We start from the raw sequence: 19,316 nt of genomic DNA on the forward strand, positions 1-19,316 counted from the left end.
GGACATTAGTGAATCAGATGGGTTTTTCTGACAATTGACAATGGTTTCATTCTCATCAGTGGATTCTTAATTCCAGATATTTTTTAATGAATTCAAATTCCACCACCTGCTGTGGCAGGATTCAAACCCAGGTCCCCAGAACATTAACTGAGTTTCTGGATTAATAGTCTGGCGGTAATACCCCTAGGCCAGTGCCTTGTATTTTCCTACAGGTTCTGGTTCTTGAAAGACAAAACATTGAATAGGAAAAGAAAATCTTGCTGTAGAGTTGGAGCTAGTTGAACTAACATTTGAAAAGAGAAAGTAGGTTTATTTTGACATATGTATACTCAACAGCAAGCTCCAATAAATAAAAACCTTGAACACCTTTGTACAACTTTGAAGTAATACTGTACTGAAGATAAGTTTGAACCTCTAAGCACTACATTGATCTGGATGGCTACTTCAATTCACAAGGTAACTGACTTGACTTGATGTGAAATCAGCAATTATTCTGAGAAAGCTGCATATTGATGCATGCAAATAAAGAGGCCATTTGGCCCATTGAGTCTGCACCAATCACAATCCCTCCCAGGCTCTAAACCCATAACCTCACTTATTCACCCTGCTAATCCCTGTCAGTAAAAGACAATTTAGCATAGCCAATCAACCTAACCCACACATCTTTGAACTTTGGGAGGTAACTGGAACACTCAGAGGCAACCCACATAGACACTGGGAGAATATGCAAACTTCACACAAGTCACCCAAGCCAGGAATCGAACTCAGGTCTCAGGTGCTGTGAGGCAGCAGTGCTAATCACTGTGCCACCCTAATTGGAGGAAATTTATGCTCATCAAGCATTGGATTTTGGATAAACAATCTGATGGTTTAACAACAGTGAGGGATTTGAGAGGTAGCCATCCATTGATCATGTCTAAACTAATTCTGTGCTTTTAGATGATACTGAGAGCAGTCCCGCCCCACTGGATGACAGGGTAGAGACACTGAAGGATTATTGTGTGGTCAACGGTACCAAAAGGCTGCTGACAGGTTGAGAAAGACAAGAAGGGAAAGGTTATCTTTATCATAGTCACATCGGATGCCATTTATGCTATTTCAGTAACAATGCATGGGTGAAAACCAGACCCAGAGTAATTCAAGCATGGAGGCCTGAGAAAAATGGCAATGGGTTTGGGAGGTGATGACATGTTCGAAGACTGTGCAGAGGAGAGAGAGGTTGGCAATGGGAAAGTAGTTTGCAAGGCTGGTGGAGTTGTGGATTTTTTTTAAAGAGGGGGGTAATGAGGGTAGATTTAAGAGAGGGATAGCAGTTGATAGTTTACCATATCGTCTTCCATAGGGACCATGAGGGTAGTTAGATGATCAGTAGTTTATTGCAAATAGAACTGAGGGAGCAGGAGTCTTCTAGATTAAACAAAATCCATTAACACCAGAGTTTCATTGTAGATAAAATCTTCTGTCATCATCTTTGTGTAGCTGGCAATTCACACCAGAAAGCACAGAGGACAGATAAAGATGTGCTGGGGTAACCTTTGGAGATTTTCAATAGTTTGATAGCCTTTGGTTTGTTTTTGAAACAGTTTCAAAATACAAAAGTCATGAAATTAAAAATATATCGTTGAACTCCGAGGCAATTAATAGGGAAAATTCCTGTAGGATGGCATCCTCAATGATGAATCGAGAAGTTATGAATGTAAAATTTCAGTTCCAGCAAGTGATTGCTAAACGCGCAACAGTAGTGTTTTTTTTATTTAAACATGGAGTGCTGCAGGTCAAAGAATGATGGCAAGCCTACAAGTACAACTCATGATCGACCCTATGGAATAGTGAATCTAAGCGTAGTCAAAAAATTTGAAGAATGGTCCAATTAGGAAACACAATCAGCATGCCTGTGTAATGTAAAGCACCTTGTGACTGAAACATGCATTTGTCTGTTCATGAGTTATTTACCCGAGTGCCAGCAATTGGCATGGCACTCTATAATCAAGATGTGCAACCAACTGTTTTGTGGCCTAGCAGAATGTAAGGTCAGGTAATTAAGTCATTATTTATTAAAGTTATAGGCATGTTGGAGATTTTGGTTAAAAGTTCATGTTCATGACAGCTGGTGAAAGTTAATTGGAAATTCCTACTACAGAAGGGAATTTGAATTCATCATGGACTGGCTTGCACATAAAACTGACTCGTTCATTCAACTGGGTTGTTTTATGCTTCAGAACTTGTGCGGACATTATAATCATGGAATAAAAATATGGTTTACGGAACTATGCCACCATACCTGTGGAATAATTTGTTTTGCTACCATTTATTAACGCCTTCTGCACTAGCAACTCATTTTCTATTTCAAAGTAGCATCATCTGTGTCATTGGAAAGGCTAATAATGGAGGCAGATAACATTCAAATCTTGTTCTGTATTGATGCATACCCAAGGCTCCTGCATAACCCAGTATTTGTTGCTAAATTCATTCGGACTCTAGGGAAATGAAGGTTAACAGGTCGAGGAGTAACCTGGGCTGCATTGGAATTCCATTGGTCAAGGCATGTGAATGAGTTTCTTTGTAGTCTTGCTGATGAGGAAAATGCTACGTGACAGACCACTCAGCCCTTCATCCTGTCTTTCCAACTGGCACTCAACTTTAATCCCATTTCCATGGTATTTCAATGTAAACTTCAATAATTTTTATGTATCTCTCACTGCTTTGAACATGTTGATGTTATCTCTGTCTCAGCCACTTGTGGCAAAGCATTCCATGTTGTAAAAATCCTGGCAAAGAGAAAAAATTAAGCGTTTTCATTTGTTCTAATAGTAATCCTGAGTCTTCACCAACTCTTAAACCAGTGGAAATAATTTTTTGCTGTCTATCCCATCGCCTTCATAGCGAGGGGGATTGAATATAAAAGTAGGGAGGTCTTGCTGCAGCTGTATAGGGCATTGGTGAGGCCGCAGCTGGAGTACTGTGTGCAGTTTTGGGCGCCGCACCTGCGCAAGGATATTTTGGCCCTGGAGGGAGTGCAGAGGAGGTTTACTAGGCTGATACCGGAGTTGAGGGGGTTGAGCTATGAGGAGAGGCTGAATAAACTAGGCTTGTACTCGCTAGAGTTTAGAAGAATGAGGGGAGATCTCATTGAGACGTATAAGATGATGAATGGGATGGATAGGATAGAGGTGGAGAGACTCTTCCCGCTCAAAAAAGACAGTAGGACTAGGGGGCACAGCCTCAAGATAAAGGGGAGGCGGTTTAGAACGGAGTTGAGGAGGAACTTCTTCACTCAAAGGGTGGTGAATCTCTGGAATTCTCTGCCTGTTGAAGTGGTGGAGGCTGCCTCGCTAAATATTTTTAAGAAGCGGGTTGATGGGTTTTTGATAAGAGAGGGGATTAAGGGTTATGGGGAGAGGGCGGGAAAGTGGAACTGAGCCACAACAGATCAGCCATGATCTTATTGAATGGCGGGGCAGGCTCGAAGGGCTAGATGGCCTACTCCTGCTCCTATTTCTTATGTTCTTATTTGTTTAATATGAAATATCTTCATTAGATTCCTTAACTTCCAGATCCAGTTGCAGCAATATCTTTTTTATTTATGCACCATGAATAAGAGATTATAGTTCTGAAGAATTATCAGTCCTCTGAATCTTTGTACTCTTCCCAACAATGGCTTAACCCATGTCTTCACCAATGCTAGGTCATCTTTTTTAATCCTTCCATCTAAAGAACAACAATCCATTTAATCCAATCCATTGATCTAATCTATTTCTATTCATAGAATCCCATGTCATAGAGGTTTACAGCATGGAAACAGGCCCTTTGGCCCAACTTGTCCATGCCATCCTTTTTTTGTTTAAATCCTTAAACTAATCCCAATTGCCTGCATTTGGCCCATATCTCTCCATACCCATTGTACCGATGTAACTATCTAAATGCTTTTTAAAAGACAAAATTGTACCCGCCTCTACTACTATCTCTGGCAGTTTGTCCCAGACACTCATCACCGTCTGTGTGAAAAAATTGCCCCTCTGGACACTTCTGTATCTCTCCCCTCTCACCTTAAACCTAGCTTTAGACTCCCCTACCTTTGGGAGAAGACATTAGTTATCTAGCTGATCTGCGTCCTCATTATTTTATAGACCTCTACAAGATGACCCCTCAGCCTCCTACGCTCCAGAGGAAAAAAGTCCCAGTCTATCCAGCCTCTCCTTGTAACTCAATCCATCAAGTCCCAGTAGCATTCTAATTGCACACAGTATTCCAAGTGTGGTATTACCAGTGTCTTGTGCAATTTCAACAAAATATTCCAACTCCTATATTCAATGTTCTGACCAGTGAAACCAAGTATGCCGAATGCCTTCTTCACCACTCTGTCCACCTGTGACTCCACTTTCAAGGAGCTATGAACATATACCCCTAGATCTCTTTGTTCTGTAACTCTGCTCAGTGCCCTACCATTAACTGAGTAAGTCCTGTCCTGGTTCAATCTACTAAAATGCATCATCTCACATTTGTCTAAATTAAACTCCATCTGCCGTTCGTCAGCCCACTGGCGCAATTGATCAAGATCCCATTGCAATTGGAGATAACTTTCTTCACTATCCACTATGCCACCAATCTTGGTATCATCTGCAAACTTATTAATCATGCCCCCTATATTCTCATCCAAATCATTAATATAAATCACAAATAACAGTGGACCCAGCACTGACCCCTGAGGCATACCGCTGGTTACAGGCCTCCAGTTTGGAAAAACAACCCTCTACAACCACCTTCTGGCTTCTAACAAGAAGCTGATTTTGTATCCATTTAGATACCTCACCCTGGATCCCGTGAGATTTAACCTTATGCAACAACCTACCATGCGGTACCTTGTCAAAGGCCTTGCTAAAGTCCATGTAGACAACATCAACTGCACTGCCTTTATCTACCTTCTTGATTACCCCTTCAAAAAACTGAATCAAATTCGTGAGACATGATTTTCCAGTTAAAGCCATGCTGACTGTCCCTAATCAGTCCTCGAGTCTCTACATGCCTGTAGATCCTGTCTGTCAAAAATATCTTCCAACAATTTACCCACCACAGATGCAAGGCTCATTGTCCTGTTGTTCCCAGGCTTTTCCCTGCAGCCCTCCTTAAACAAAGGCACAATATTTGCCACTCTCCAATCTTCAGGCACCTCATCCATGACTATCGATGATTCAATTATCTCGACTAAGGGACCTGCAATTTCCTCCCTAGCCTCCCACAATGTCCTGGGATACACATTGTCAGGTCCTGGGTATTTATCTACCTTGATCCGCGTTAAGATTTCCAGCACCACCACCTCTAATATGTACAGTCTTGAAGACTGTACATATTAGAGGTGGTAATTACAGACTATTTATTTCCCCAAGTTCCCTAACGTCCGTGCTTTTCTCAACAGTAAATACTGATGAGAAATATTCATTTAGGATCTTACTCATCTCTTGGGGATCTGCACATAAATGACCTTGTTGATCCTCAAGGGGCCCTACATAAGAGGAAGTGATGTCTTTGATTATTATCTGTCTGCCAGTAATTCCCATTTTTTAAAAAAAATCCATACATCTGAGTTTGTTCCTTCACACAAGAATCTCGCCATTTAGTGTATACTGCCTTTAATTTGTTTCCCCAGATGCAGTGCTTCATTTTTTTGTATTATTAATCCACGTCTGCCACCTCAATGTCCAATCTGTTAAGTTGTATGTCTTTAAAGTCCCTTAAACAGTTTCCTATAACCTTAATTTAGTATCAGCAGGTTTTGATTTGATTCAAGATCATGAATTAGAAGCAGGATCATTCGACAAGGTCATGGCTAATCTGATTGCTGCCTCAACTCCAATTTCCTGTCTCACGCCCATGACCCTTAATTTCTCTTGATTTCTTAATTATTTGAAGCAGTTTTTCCCTTGTGTGGCCTGTTACGTACGCAGAAATGCAACTCTGTTTCAAGGTCATGTTGCCATAATAGTTATTGCACTGAGAAAATTTGCATGAACTCAACAAGCAGCTATTATTGCACTAACTTTATTTAACCTCCCTAACAGAGAGGGTAATCTAGGAAATGCTCGTATTTACAATATACCACACTCGCTTACTAATTTGCATCTTAATGTAAAAGGATGTTTTACGTGTGCATATTTTCACAGGAATGACTAAACCAATATTAACAAAGTATCTGAAATTTAACAGGTTGACTTGCATATTTGTTGAATTATTGAAAGCACAACCAAAACACACATGACCAGAATGGCCAGTATAACAAAAGCAGTGGGAATTCAAAGAGTGAGAGCCCATAAAGCTGTGTGTTATGTATTTATTCCTATTGGCTCATTGTGGAGCCCTGATGTAGTAATATATGCAAATAGAAGAGATGGCATAAGATGCACAGCCAGACACACACAAGCAGCCGCCCTGGAAGAGATCACACGCCACAACTAAAGGACTCAGTTCGTTTTGAACCCAATGCTTCCAAATGTCATGTCTCCAAATATACAGCAAAAACTGGCTATGAGAACTACAGATAAACACCTGCTGAGCTACTCTAAGAAGAAATTCTAACAAGGAAAAGTCAGGAAAAGTCTTCACGTGCCATAGAGAAACAATGGGCTAGTGTGAACGTGAGGCTGTGAGAAAAGACAGGCTAAAGGTCAAATTAGTACCACGTATGTAAAGAAAACCAAGGTTGTTGCTGGAAGCATGGTTACCAAATGTGTACGTGGGAGCCCTGCGTAAGAAATGGCAGGGGTTTCCGGCATTGTTGGAGCTTTTGATGAAAACGTGGAGTGATGGAGTTCTTGTGTCAAGCATTTTGCTGTTTTCTGCAGGTAAACAAAATAGCTAAAGATATGATAACGCTCACTTTCCTGAGCATTACGAGTGGGAACTTTAATTTCCTCTGCAGTCCAGTGCAACCTGATAACCAGGCACTAAAACATGCAAGCAAATTATAGATATTTTGCAAGCACATTTTTCACCTAAACTCTGATTGCAGAGTTCTTTTGATCCCATAAATGGAACCAAGAGAAGGGGAAATCAATCTCTCAATTTGTGGCATGCTAAAAAGACTTGCAGAATGTTGAGAATTTGGAGACGTGCTGAATGTTATCATTCATAACAGATTAATTTTTGATCGACATAACAAAGCAACATAACGTCTGTTAACCGAGAACAATTGCATTCTGCTGAAAACCATCAAAATCATTGTTTCCATGGAGATGGTTGCAGAAGTCCAGCAATTGAGAATGTAAGTGTACATACTGTAGACTGAATCGACACTCAAAGCGACTAGGGCTCGTATACGTTATCAGTGTCAAAGCCAGGACATTCTGCTGCTGAATGCTGGTAAAAGGACAAGGAATATTGAAGTTTCAGAAAATAAAACAAAATATGAACAGCATGCTGCGGGAAGAAGAAGCAAATTGTAAATAACAATAAGAAGTAAGAACAAGCCAGTTCGGCATTTCTACAAAATAAAAGGAGAAATATCTATGCTATACGATGGGGTCGGAAAGAACAAATAGACTCTGTCAGAGGAGGAACTGTCACTGCATGTGCTAGTCATCGCCTGCACAACACCCACACTAAATCAATATACTGCTGAAGGACAATCAGTAAGAATGAAGTTGGCACCGGGGTAGCAATCTCACTGATGCCACAACTGGGACAGCAGCTCCGTTGGTGCCATAAATGATCTATAATAAGAAATTTAAACACATTCCCTAAGCACCATCAAGGATAGTGCTGAAGACATGCATAGAAAAGGTAGTTCCCTTGAAGGGTACCGTTGAAATGGCTGTACAGCTCAATGGGCAAACTGCAGATTTACCTCTACATGTAGTGAAGAGAAACTACACAGCATTGGGTATTCCATTGTTGCAAAAGATTCAGCTGAAATCAACATCATGACTGATGGAGAATCAGGCCTCTCAAAAATCTTAAAGCGCTCTCTTCCTTTGGATGGAGAAATTGGCAGCATGAAGTGATTAAAGGAAGCCAGTATTTGAAGGCAAGGTCTGTACCATATGCTATTAGACCAAAGATGGAGGCTGACTTGAAGCGACTAGTGAAGACTAATACAGTGAATGGAGCATGCCTATTGTTCCAGTCATCAACAAAGATGGATCTGTAAGGATTTGCGGTGACTTCAGGGTCACCATAAATCCATTGTTATGCTGAACAGTACGCATTGTCTTGCATTGAAGACCTGTTTGCAGGATTGGTGGGAGGTCAGAATTTCAACAAAGTTGACCTGAGCTGGGCCTACTTGCACATGAATGTGGACAAGATTTTCAACGTTTCTGTGACTTCATGATACACAAAGGCTTGTTATTGTACTGAAGATTGCCATTTGGCAAGACGTCTGTTCCTGCATTGTTTCAAAAGACAATGGATTAAATCCTGACTGGAGTCCAGTATTGTCTGGATGAGATCCTAGTTCATCACTGGAGAAGTAAAAAGGAACACCTTCAAAACTTGGATGCCACTCTCCAGAGATTGGAAGACTAGGGTCTGAGATTTCACAAGGACATGTTTTTCAGGGTAACAATTTGCCTCAGGAATCTTTTAAATTGGTAGCTGGGAGAACAGGATTAGTATCTGCAGTTTGTTTTTACATTCAGCTAATACATTTGTGTTAACTTGGGTCTCTCCTGGAATTTGAATACAGTTTGTAATTTGATTGACAGGGTATGAGTTATGTGCTTAATAGGAAGAACCAAACTTGCAGGGAAAAATACAGTTGCTCTTTCATTTTGAAACGAGCAGTTACCATCCAGTTCTAAAAGAAGCAAAATGTATCTCTGTCTCTCCCAGTAGAAGGTGTCTGAGATCTCCGGGCCTGGAACCTAAGTACAAGCAGGTAAGCCTATGTTTTGCTAACTGATTTTGAAGAGGGGCTTAAGTCTGTGAGAGAAATATTGCTTGAATTGGAACTCATAGAGATAGGTTAGCAACTATGTTTAAGTATTATTCAATGGTTAAATTTTATCATCTGTTATAGTTAAACTGTGTTGTTAAAATTGGTTTTTGATTTTAAAAAAAACCTCCCAGTGTGTCAGTACAATTGCTCCTGAAGTGAAACACACTATCCTCACACTAATGCCAAAATAGCAAATTGTTGGGGCCTAATCTGACTTCATAAAATACCTTGGGGTTTCTGATCTGATGTCCTAGCAATGGTAATGGTTGATGCTTATACCATATGGCCAGAGGTGGCTGTGATGACATCTTCTATCTCATCTGAGAAGTTTGGAGAAATATTCCATCACTTTGGATTTCCTGAACAGCTGATAAGCTTCAGTGGACCACAGTTTGTCACACAGGGGTTTAAGAATTTTCTACAAGAAAATGTTATTCAACACATTACTTCCACACTGTATCACACTGCTACTGATGGAATAGCAGAGTGCTTTATCCAAACCCTGAGATACACTTTGAAAGTAACCAAGGAACAAGATTTGTCTATCAAACACTTTAACAAATTCTTGCTGGTCTATTGGGATACCCCACATTCCATGACTAAGATTTCTCCTGTCTTACTCATGATAAAAAGGTAGCTGCATACAGCATTTGATCTTTTAAAATCTCCAAAAACTAAAGAGATTGTGTGACAACAACAACAAAGACAGGTGGTATAGCGGGAAAGCAAGACAAAGGACAAGGAGTTTGGGTTTGGAACTACCCCACAGCAGCGAAATAGATTCATGTCACTACACAGATTGGACCTGTTTCTTACTCTGTCCAGGCCAGGGATAACATGTGGAGGAGGCATGAAAACCAGTTGATGGCTGGAAAAGTGTTATGTATTTGAATTTGCAAGTTGGCTAATTATGGAGGCCTGCTGTAGTAATGTATGCAAATAAAAATCTTGTCATAAGATGTAGGCAGAAAACAGAAGCAGCAGCCATGCAAGAGATCACACACCACAAATAAAGACTCCATTCATTTTCAAACCAGCACTTTGAAAACAACATTGGAATGTCTTCAAGCACAACGTCTACGTATCAAGAAAGAAAATGTTGAATTTTTCTAGTCATGGCTGGCGTGTAGAGAAAGATCAACTTGGGTCCATTTAAAAGTCTGACAGCAGCAGGGAGGAAGCTGTTCTTGTCGGTTGGTACGTGACCTCAGACTTTTGTATGTTCCAAATAGACAACATAGGAGTTCTGGGAGAGAGAGAGCACCCATTAAAACAGCTGGAGTTTGGTCCATTAGGTAGTAGAAGTTCAAAAAGTTGGGGGGGGGGGGGGGGGGGGGGGGTGGGCGGATGTCGGGGGAGAAGAGCACAAAACAGTGGGAGCTCAGAGAGCGCCAATGAAGCAGTGGGAGTTTGAGTGAGCCCATAAAGCAGTGGGAATTCTGAAAGAGAGCCCATAAAGCAGTGGGAGTTTCTGAGAGAGAGAACCCATAAAACGGCGGGAGTTTGAGTGTGAGAGAGCTGGATACTTAGAGATGAAATCTAAGTGATGTTACAGGAGCCCCAGAAGTTGGTTGATTGGTAAGTATAGGCCTTCCCAGATTCTGCATAGGCACAATTGGTCATGACAAGTGAGTTATACAATATTATAGTAAATATTCATATAAAGTTTAAGGTATGACAATGCAGCTCGGCCATGTGGAATGTGCAAAGCCATGAAAGTACAAAGTGCTCTCCGACTACATCCGCAGGAAGCGATACCAGCTGCAGGAACCCAAGCTCTGGATTGCAGAATCTGAATGGTGGCTGGAGTCACTGGTACACCTGCAAGGCTGAGGATTATGTGGATAGCCCTTTGAGGTGGTCATACCACAGAGAAGAAATATACAAGGACAATGGAAATGGGGGACCACCAGATAATCTAAGAGAAACAGGCATATAACGCAGGAATCTCCTGGTACTTTCTCGCCGTCCAACCGCTTTTCCATTTTGGATACCCGTTCCTCAGAGGACTGCGGCAAGAGCCAAACTCATAGTGCCATAAGTGGCTCAGACTGGGAGGACAAAGAGTGCAAGTGCTATTGTGGCTGGGGGGATTCTATATTTGAGGGAGCAGGCAGGCAAATCTGCAGCCACAGATATAATTGCACGTTGGTATGTTACCTTCTAGTCAAGGATGCTACAGAGTGGCTGCAAGGCATTCTTTTGGGGTGTGAGAACAGCCAGAGGTCGTGGTTCACATCAGGGCTATTGCCATAGATGAGGAAAGGGATGAGGTCCTGAAAGCAGATTTTAGGAAGTTGGAAAGGGAATTTAAAAAACGGACCTCAGGATTGCTCCAAGTACCACATGCTTGTGACCATTAGAATAGAAAGATTGAACTGTTCACAGGAGAAGTGGAGTTTGTTTCTATAAGGATAGATTGGAAAAGTTGCGACTGTTTTCTTTGGAGAGAAAAGACAGAGAAGACTTGGTGGAGATATTCAAGAGGCTGAGAGGAACAGGGTAACTAATGGGAAACTGTTCCCATTCAAGCATGATTACCTGGAGGGCACAGATTCAAAATCTTTGGCAAAAGTGATCAGGATTTTTTTTCCAGAGGGTGGCTAGAGCCCTGAATAAATTTCCTGAGTGGGTGGTGAAAGCGGGTTTGATTGAGATATTCAAAAAGGATCGGATTGCTATCTAAAAGGAATGTACGAGGGTACAGACATGATGCAGTTGAGTGGGACTAGGTAAACGCTGTTTCTGAGAGCTAGTGAGGACTGAATGGGCTGAATGGCCTCCTGAGCTACAAAGACTGTATCTACCAACAGTAAGCCTACTATTGTCTAAAGGAATACACCACTGGACTTTTGATCCTGGACTCACATAAAGCTATAATTTTTATTATGGCCTTGCCCTGTACTCATTTTTGTCTGTTATCCTCCTTATTTATAAGATTTGATTTGATTTATTATTGTCACATGTATTAGCATACAGTGAAAAGTATTGTTTTTTGCACACTATACGGGCAAAGCATACAGTTCATTGAGAAGGAAAGGAGAGTGTGTAGAATGCAGTGTGACAGTCATAGTTAGAACATAACATAAGAAATAGGAGCAGGAGGAGGCCACCTAGCCCTTCGAGCCTGCCCCGCCATTCAATAATTCAATAAGATCATGGCTGATCTGAAGTGGATCAGTTCCACTTTCCCGCTTTCTCCCCATAACCCTTAATTCCCTTGCCTACCAAAAACCTATCTACCTGTGCAGAGATTCACCACCCTTTGAGTGAAGAAGTTCCTCCTCAATTCCGTTCGAAACTGCTCCCCCCTTAATTTGAGGCTGTGCCCTCTAGTCCTGCTGTCCTTTCTGAGCGGGAAGAATCTCTCTACCTCTACCTTATCCATCCCCTTCATTATCTTATACGTCTCTATAAGATCCCCCCTCATCCTTCTAAACTCCGAGTATACACCCAGTCTATTCAGCCTCTCTTCATAGTCCAACCCCCTCATCTCTGGTATCAGCCTGGTGAACGCCCTCTGCACTCCCTGCAAGGCCAAAATATCCTTGCGCAAGTGCGGCGACCAAAACTGCACACGCTACTCCAGCTGCGGCCTCACCAGTGCCCTGTACAGTTGCAGCAAGACCTCCCTGCTTTTATATTCTATTCCCCTCGCTATAAAGGCCAGCGTCCCATTCGCCTTCTTGATCATCTGCTGCACCTGCAGACTGGGTTTTTGCGACTCATGCACAAGGACCCCCAGGTCCCTCTGCACCGTAGCATGCTGCAGCTTTTCGCCCTTTAAATAGTAATCCCTCCTACTATTATTCCTGCCAAAGTGGATAACCTCACACTTGCTAACATTGTACTCCATCTGCCAGCTCCTCGCCCACTCGCTCAGCCTATCTAGATCCCTCTGCAGACTTTCCACACCCTCCGCACAATTTGCTTTTCCACTTATCTTCGTGTCATCACCAAATTTCGACACCCTACACTCAGCCCCCTCCTCCAGATCATCTATATAAATTGTAAATAGTTGAGGCCCCAGCACCGATCCCTGCGGCACTCCACTAGTCACCAACCGCCAATCCATCCACTTCAGCCCTAAAAATATTTAAAGATTCTGCTTCCGTTATCTTTTTCTGAGAGAATGTTCCAAAGGCAGATGAACGACCCTCTGAGGGGAAAAAAAATCTCCTCGTCTGTCTTAAATGGGCAATCTCTTATTTTCAAAGAAATGACCCCTAGTCCTATATTCTCCCACAAGAGGAAACATTCTTTCCACATCAACCCCCTCAAGATCCTTCAGGATATAGTATGTTTCAAAGAAATTCTCTCCTTTGAAACCCTTTCCCACCTCTCAAGAACAACCTTGATCTCCAACTCCCTTCCTCCCCCACTTATTTCATAGAAAACAGTGGCTAACTTTCAGACCCCTCCAGAGTTTTGCCCAAACCATTAACCCAAGGAATTTTGTAATCTTAAAGACTAAAAGTACATGTGAGCTTCTACATTTGTGGTGAATAAATTAAGTGGATGATTGCAAGTATCTTTTGTATTTGGCTTAATTAGTTGAATGTAACATCACAGCGATTAATGTCATTAACTGTTATAGATAATGAAATTAATATTTTGGTTTCAAGATGTAGTGACCTATCCATTTATTATTTTGTATTAATTGATTTGCACCACAGAAACTTGGTTCATAGCAGCAATTTTCAGGCATTATCTCAAAGCAAATATGCCTTAAGAATTTACTAATAAAGTTTTCACTTCAACTTTCTCAATTTTACAGGCAGTTGTTTTTAAATCTAACTTTTCTCATTACCTGTCTCTGTCTGTCTCCACATCTTTGCTTTTAATTTTAATGATCCTGTCAGCAGCATTAAAATGCACAGCATCCTGAAGTATGGTTACAAATTGACTGATTTTTATCTGAATTGTGAAGTAGCTGGCAACCTTGGTTCTTAAATTGGTAGTTTTAAATTACTTGTACACTAATTGTGAATACCTTTTCTGTTGTGCAGTGGACAATAATAATGAAATCTTTCCCAAATGCATGTGATCTGATTGCAGTAAAAAAAAATTACCATGTGTTTGGGTCAATAATTTAGGTACCCTGGCTCCAATTTTGAATTACTTTGGAAGTTAAATTGTTGGAGTTTTTTTATGAGCAACTGCAGCAGCCAGTTGGCACACAACAAGATCCCGTAAACAATTATGAGATGAATAGCCAGTTTTTTTCCACTGTTTAGTTGAGGAACAAATGTTAGCCATGACACCAGAGGCCTTTTTCAAGTAACCGTGGCAGGATTGGTAGAGATGATATTGATTAAACAACTTAGCATGTGATGGAAAGTAATATATGCAGTGTAACTGTATAAGGGTATATTTATTGGGTTCATTTTTGTATGCAAACAGAGATTGTAGACAGTTTTGTGGATGATTGGTCAGAGAGAAGTAGTGTCGATCTCCACTTAATCCCACAAATAGAAAATCTGCTGTAGAGAATGAGTTCACAGAACAGTTTATTTGCCAGATAGAATGAGGCGACAATTGCGCACTGTAGTATCAACCAAGTTTCTGTGCAGAGTCTCTGGAGTGGGGTGAATCCACAGCATTTGAAACATGTGGCTGTAGAAGAGAATACTTTTATTTAGTCAGACTCTACTGAATTTGAACCTGAATTCCGGAGGGTTTCCCTATCCCAACCAAAAATCCAAACCTTGCAACTCACTTCAGAACCAGTACCGAGTTCTGAGGCTAACAAGTTTGTCTGATCGACAATACGTTGTTGGCATTTGGCAATCGAAATGTAGAACACGGATGTTTTTGAAGCTAAGTTCCAGTTTGTAACAAAAGATCAACTTATGGTCTATTACAGCAGTACTTGACTTGTCAGTTACATGGAAACGTAAATAATAAGCAAAGTACTGCTGCAATGTCTACAGTTTAGTTGAATTTGGCTGGATATTAAAAGTGCACAGCACATAATTCTATGGTTGTTTATCATTTTAAAACCTGCAATAACTTTGTATGAGTATAATGGTTATTGATAATCTTGTCAATTGAACACATCTCTACTGTTGATCCTAAAGGGCTTTCACAATATTTTGCAACTTACTGAGTTCTACGCAACTGTTCGGGAATATACCAATAAATAACTTAAGCTCTTGTTTCGTGCTGTGGGACCCTCAATTTGAGATGCAGCATTGCGATGTTCTTTTATTTGCCATGGATTTCCCATGGCAATGACCATATAGATCCTTCTTACACAGAATCAAAGCATTGGCGGGAAGGCTAGCATTTGTTGCTTGTTTCTTTTTATAACTTTGAATTTATTCTTGTTGCATGTATTAGTACACAGTGAAAAATATTGTTGTTTGCGTGCTGTATAGACAAAACATACTGTACACTGGGAAGGAAACGAGAGAGTGCAGAATGTAATGTCACAGTCATGGCTAGGGTGTAGAGAAAGATCAACTTAGTGCGAGATAGGTCCATCCAGAAGTCTGATGGCAGCAGGGAAGAAGCTGTATTTGAGTCGGTTGTTACATGACCTCAAACGTTTGCATCTTTTTCCTGACAAGAAGGTGGAAGGGAATGTATGAAAGGGAGTAACATCCAGCAATGACTGATGATGGGAAACCTCATGTAGCAAGGTATTTGGAAGTTGATCCCAAGGTCTTGAAGGAGCATGAAAGGAGATGTCCAATATTTGCAGGGGCTGCTATAGGCCCTCCAGATACAAGTAGGCTGTTGAAGCGGATGTAAGTGAATGTCACCAATTTCACCCCAAGTACTTGGATGCAATGTCTCAAGAAATTTAAAATTTAAGTTTATTTATTATCACAAGTTGGTTTACATTAACATTGCAATGCAGTTACTGTGAAAATCGCCACACTCTTAACGGCTGTTCAGGTACACTGAGGGAGAATTTAGCATGGCTAATGCACCTAACCAGCACGTCTTTTGGACTGTGGGAGGAAACTGGAGCACCCAGAGGAAGCGCAGGCTGACATGAAGAACATGCAGACAATGACCCAAGTCAGGAATCAAACCTGGGTCCCTGGCACTGAGGCAGCAGTCACTGTGCCACCCTGAAGTTAAAATCACCTCGCTTTCTGTGACTGCATTTTAAATACCTTATTCAACAAACTGTACCACCAACCTCAGACAACTGTCCACCTCATAATTTAGCTAACAATTCCCATCGATCAGAATTAATTCACTTTACCTCATTGTCTTACACTTAACTAGCAAGTCTTACTCCCATATCTCTGTTATTGTGTATGTGGCCAACTGTTCACCCTAGCAATCACTGGAAGAAGGTGGTGCACAACTGGAGGCAGCAGTACCTAACCTCCCTGCATCTTCTAACCTCCTGAGAGAATGGGGCTGGCCATTATGCAAAGGGACATTGGTAAATATATGGCCACCAGCAGAGATGAACTGAATGAAGACCTAGTCTTTCTTTTCAAGTGCCAGTTCCCCCCACAATTGACTTACAAGCTGCAAATTGTGCAAGTGTGAACTGTCTATTTTCTCTTTTACCCTTTCCATAACCTGGTAGTATAGTCACCTCAAGTCAAAAGATTGAATTCAGCTTATCACTCCAGAGACTTATCCAAAAAAATTAGCTGAATTCCAGTGTAATACTGAGAGATTTCTGCACTTTCAGAAGTATTGTATTTTAAATGAGGTACTGAACTGAGTCCTCAGCTGTCCCCTCAGATTCAAAGGCGCTATATTGAAGTAGAGTGGGAGCCTTTTTTCACTTGACATGCCCCCTCGTCTTGGCCAGTGGTTCCAATATTTATTTCTGAAGCAAAATCACTAAAACGGACTGGCCACTGTTACATTACTGTCCTTGGGACGTTGTGCAAATTAGTTGCTTCATTATCTAAATTACAACAGTGAGAACAATTAGAACCTGCTTCATTGAAAGTCTTTGAGATGGTGATGCCATAAAAGATGCTAATATAAATAAAAGTTTTCATTGTGTGAATTTTATGCTTGTATTTTGATGACAAAAGTTGCCAGACCTGTATGAGCTACTTACATGGCAGCTGCTAATTCAATATTCTAGTAAGTGAACAAAGCTCTGAATTTGTTGTGGCTGTCTAAGTACAGCCATTGAGCCTACAGTGATTTTATTGCATGGCAAAATTTTGCACACCTCCAAGGGGCAAATCATTATGTCCTGCTGCAACAAAGTAATCTAACAGTTAATTATGTAATTGGATCAAGTATTGATGAATCCAATTTCTTGCTGAAAAATCCATTTGGACCCCAGATTGTCTTCAATTTGAAGGGAAGCCTTTGGCCAAAACCTCCAACCTCATTTGTGGCTGGGGTTCTCTGCCTCAAAGTGAATAGATTTTTAGCTGGAACACCAAATTTTCCATTCTCCCTTGCAACTGGGTGGCCATGGGTGAAATTGGAGAATCTTGCCCTTTACATTTGAAATCCAAATCAATATTCCTCTTGAGATACAGCAGGTTCTTTTTGGCCACTTGTCTCTAATTCATACAGTGCGGAAATATTCTCTATCATTTGAATTTATGTATTCCAGTAGGGTATAATTTTTCATTTCCTTTCTTACAGCTCTGGAACGGCACATTTATATTTTAGGGGGAACTGAACCACGGTATTGAAATAATTCCTTTGATTACGTTACACCTTCCTGTGTCATTGATTTTTAACCATCTCTCCACTCTGACTGTGACATGCCGAGCTTGCTTCTTTGCTTCTTCAGTTGCCTTGATGGCCTTTAATTCTTGCAAAGATTTGTCAGCATATTGGTTTAGATTTTGCAACCAGCAGAATAGCAACAATGCTATCTGATCATTCTGCTAACAGCCACCCGCAAAGGTGAGGACTTTGAAGGGCTTACTTTCTCTATTCAAACAGCCTTTTCAGCACAACATCTTCTGTGGGCAACCTGTGGCATCTGTCCGTGGGACAAGTACCGCAATACCCCTTGAATCAGCTTGAAGAATCCTCAGTGTGATAGAGTCTAAACCAAGGAGGATATTGATTATGTTCAAATTATGTACAGAAAGCAAACTAATGATTGGGAAATAGAAATGGGACTGAGAGAGAGAGAGATAGGAGGCAATGAGTGAAATCTTCTGGACCCACCTCAGCAGGAAGCTTAGTGGACGAGAGAGCTTAATTTAGCACAAGGCAAAAAAACGGCATAATGAATTTTTGTAATTAAACTCTCAAACCCTTAAAGGCATGTTAAGCTTCCTGGTAAACGGTGTCAGGGTGCCATTTTGCAAGCATTTCCATGTCATGTATGCTTATTAAAAGGCCAGTTGGTACCCCCTCCAAATTAAATTTTTGGTAGATATTCTTGTGTAGTTGTGAATTTGAATGCACGTGGTGGAGAGCTGGTGAGTTAGACTTTTTCCTGGAATTAGTAGCTGCTGTTTTGTCTTTGGGGATTTCTCACAAATATCTCTCAAGCTGGGCAAGGGAGGCAGGATCAGCATGGAAGGGTGAAGTGAGTAGAGATAGGGGAAGGGAGACTGGATCGGCAGAGAACATAGAACATTACAGCGCAGAACAGGCCCTTCGGCCCACGATGTTGCGCCGACCAGTTAAAAAACAATGACCCACTAACCAAAACCAATCCCTTTTCGTCCATAAACCTATCCATGGATCTCTCAGGGAAGGGTGGAGTAGAGGCAGAACAAGGGAAATGGATGTGTAACACACATTATAGTTACATTGAGATCTTTTGCACATGCTAAACTGTGCTGCTATACAGACCTGTGCCAAATGCACAGACCAGAACTTGTAAAGCACTCTGTTCCCCTGTAATCTCAGGCAGCTGTCAGCAGAAGTGTAATTTTTTTCGTCACGTCTTCACAAAACTCCACACAGGGCAGATTGAAAACATGATTTTGTTTTTAAATATTGGCAGGGATGTGCTTGTCACTCACATACCCTTATAGCTCTTTCAGGCAGAACCAGAAACATGAATGCACAGGCGAGGACAGCATGAACAGACTATTTGGCCTCATGATTACCCCCTCCTACCTGGAATAGGGAAGTTTGTATATCTGGTTCCTAGTCACCAATTACACTCGGGAACCCCATATGCTGAGATACTTTTTGGGATGATTAGCTTTGGAGTTCACTCACTGGTAGTGCCTTATCCCCACAATGGGATGGGGAGGTCCAACCTCTCTCAACCCACCAATTGCAGTGACTTACAAATAAAGTTCAATGCAGGGAGGTGATTCATTTTGACATGAAGAATATGAAGAAACAGTAAATAAAGAAACTCTAAACGGGGTGCAGGAACCAAGAGACCTTGCTGTATATGTACGTAAGTCATTGAAGGTGGCAAGGCATATTGAAAGCATAGTTAATAAAGCATTTGGTATCTTAG

General features: G+C 41.2%; 1 protein-coding gene across 1 annotated transcript in view; it reads left to right on the plus strand.

Moving 5' to 3' along the window:
* LOC145343721 (transmembrane protein 263) overlaps positions 1-19,316 on the plus strand; it is a 200,761-nt gene that overhangs the window by 173,606 nt on the left and 7,839 nt on the right. The window lies entirely within an intron of this gene.

The sequence above is a fragment of the Carcharhinus amblyrhynchos genome, chromosome 6 (assembly GCF_965287045.1).
Source record: "Carcharhinus amblyrhynchos chromosome 6, sCarAmb.v2.hapA, whole genome shotgun sequence".
Classification (NCBI taxonomy): domain Eukaryota; kingdom Metazoa; phylum Chordata; class Chondrichthyes; order Carcharhiniformes; family Carcharhinidae; genus Carcharhinus; species Carcharhinus amblyrhynchos.